The sequence below is a fragment of the Fulmarus glacialis genome, unplaced genomic scaffold, assembly GCF_000690835.1.
Source record: "Fulmarus glacialis isolate BGI_N327 unplaced genomic scaffold, ASM69083v1 scaffold18996, whole genome shotgun sequence".
In the NCBI taxonomy this organism is placed as follows: Eukaryota; Metazoa; Chordata; class Aves; order Procellariiformes; family Procellariidae; genus Fulmarus; species Fulmarus glacialis.
In genome coordinates this window covers 32,817-35,957 of record NW_009217695.1, presented here as the reverse complement: position 1 = coordinate 35,957, position 3,141 = coordinate 32,817, and positions in this window count along the sequence as shown.

The window sequence follows — 3,141 nt, the reverse complement described above, 5'->3', positions numbered from 1 at the left end:
AAGCTAAGATAAGAAAATCAAACCAAAATTGATCTAAGCAGAATCACTCATCTTTTTGTATCCCTCCAACTTGTTTTATTGACTAACTAGTGAGTAGGTCTGGCATAAATAACCATCTGGTGTGTCTTAGCCCTTACCAGCTGTTCCTATTTTATACTGATAACTTCTAATGAGAACCGCTGATAGGGCAGGTTTTAGTTAGGGTTGCAGGTGTGTGCTAGAGAGCAAAACGAGGGAGTCAGTGGCTTATAAAGACTCTCTGTCTTACTTCTAAAGCTCTGTTCTTCCTTCACCCCTTAGGTGGGGAAGAAATGAGTTACAGCTTTTCCTAAAACTAAGGTAAAAAGAATGTCTGGTCTGCTCTGAGGGTGGTAGTTAAGTTTTGAATTGCTCAAGGTTAGTAAGGCTGGCTGGTTATGGTAGTAGCTGTAAGTCAGTGGTTTCTCAGGATCTAATATTTATATGGCTTGTCTCTACAATTAATGTTTGTTTGATGTATCCCAGGAGAGGTCCTAAAAATAATGAAATGCTGTTTTATGGGTATCTGTAAGGGGATAGCTGTCCTTCTGAAAGAAGAGATTGTGCTCCTTGGAGTAAGAAGGCTGTGCTCTGTTCTGGGTGGCCTTAATATATCAATTGCGGGGGGTGTTCAATATTGTTTATAAAATTGCTATGTGATAATTGGCTACCAGCTAAACAACACCTGTTAAAAAGGCCATGAAAGATGAAATGTTCTTAGTGTGTAGAGTCTGGTAGACTGTATACTTCTGTCCTGTATGTGGTATGCTAGTATTTCTCTGAGCTGCTGTTCCTGACTAGTAGGATGATATATACTGGTTCTACGTTGATAGCTATAATGCTGAGCTAAAACAAGGGGAAATAGCTATCTTTTCAGTAGGCTAGCTAATGCCTGCTTTTAGAGAGCTATCAGTGATAGCAAATAATCTTTTCTTTAAAACAAAAAAAAAAAGTTGGATTATCACAAGATGTGATATTTTGCCAAAAGCCTTGACTTCTCTAGTGATGTAATTCATGCGAGCTATTTGCTTTTTACTCTTAAACTAAAAAACATACCTCCATCAGGTTAGCTAAAAACTTCAAATTGGGCCTTAAGGAAACACTCAAGGCTTCTCTTTTGAGACTGCTTGACCTTTGGGACTTGCCTCAGCAGCTCAAGGATGCATGGGGCTGGGAAGGGGTGGTCTGAAAAATATCAAACAGTTTAGCTGGCTGGAATCTGATCACACTTTTACTTCAGTATACAAACTTGAGTTTTATCTTAAGCTAGAGGAGAGCACTATGTGACTGGGGGGGTGGGGGAGAGAAGGCAGATAGCGAAGGTGGGATTGACCAAAACATAAGCCCTTGTTTGTCCTTTAGAAGATGCAGTCTTAGCTCTTTTGTTGGCATGGAAGTTAGTTTCCACAGCATAAACTAAGGTTTTAAAAGCTAGGCATCTATGCCCAAGATACTGTGTTATGTACACAAAACTTCAATCTCCTGGTTTTCTTGGGCACTCTTGATGTCAAGTTTGAGCTGCCTTCAAGACTTTACTGTGCTAATTTATAAAATGTTCAAGAAATTAGATGTTATTTTATGTTCGTATTTCAGTACTAAATGTTATTTATCTGCTTTTTATGATGGGATTTTTTAAGTTAAACTGTAGTCTCTCCCTTCCTGTCTTCAATTTTTAGCTTCTGTGCTTCAGGTGGGAAGGTGAACAACTTGCATTTTATATCACTTTATATCACTTTATATATATGTGGTTTTTGGCAGAAAGAATCAGGAAAGAATGATAGCGTGGCCTAATAGATGAAAACAGTGGATGATGGACTTGGCTGGGTTGTGGGGTTCTTAAAACTGCCTCAGAACTTTTCCAAGTTCTTCTAATACTGACCGGTTATAGGAGAGGCAGATCATGTGTGTGTCTGGATTTTTCCATTCTGAGAGATATACATTGGTGAAAAGGTTAGCATTTAGCATGATGTGTGGTGGTGCAAACTATATGTACTTTTCTTACCTAAGATGCAATACATATGGAGTTCAACTTAAGTTTTTCAGCTTTTTTGGCTTGGTTTAACTTCTGTTGTAAACTCTTGCTGGTGCAAGAAATGCCATATAGCAGTACAAATGGTTTATATTCAAAGCAGCTGCTCTTGGGAGTGGATGTAGTTTGGGGTTGGGAGTGTATACTCCTTTAAATATGAAACATATATTGGGGTGGAGAGAATGGAGGATACCACTTAGTTGTTTGTGCATGTTGTTATAAAATCTTTGTATGTCGTAATGCTGCAAAGGATGAGGAAATTGCAGCTTCTGCAGCTGTTACTCCCTTCATCTTTGTGCTCTCCCCCTTCCTTTCCTCCCCCTCTTTCTAGAGTAAACAAAACAACCCAATATTTGGAACTTACTTAGGCTTCCAGACTCTAATTTCAGCATAAAACTTTCTATTAAGTTCTAGTCCTTTCTTGTCTTGGATACCGCTACCTGCTTGTGTGTCTCCATCTGAATAAAAGACATGCAAAGCCTGAGATTGTGTACTTGGTAACAAAAATTACATTTGCATTCACTTTTCATATTAGGCAGGTGTTGCTGTTTTCCAAGGCATGCAAACTCTAAATGTGTGCAGCAAACTCTAGAAAACAAACAGATGTTGCTTGCGCAGAGGGAGAGTGATATGGATGCCTTAACTGTGGTACTGCATCAACAGAAGGTGTCCGGTGAGCTTGCCCCTGGCTTGTGCCAGGAGGTGGGTAGGGATCTGCACTGACTGGAAGGACAATGCCAGTAAGGTTTTTCTCAATACCCCAGCTAGCTGTGTTCCCTCTGGGTAGCTATGGGCATCTCCAACTGAAAGCACAGAATGAGTGGTCAAAAAGAGCAGGTTAATCTGATACCAGCCTCTCCCTAGGAGAAAATTAAGTTGCTGCAAGACTGACAACCACAAAAATGCAACACAGTGCAGCACAATTTTGTGCTATATTGTTAGTGCCTCAGCACCTAAGACCAAAATGATATATAGCTAACAGTTTAAAACTGCTAAATTTTCTATAAGGAAGTAGCTGGGACTTCAGTATTTTAAGGGGAGGTTTTGTGAGTTGTGGTGTTTCTAAGCCCCTCTGGAAGGAAGGAGTGAGAAGC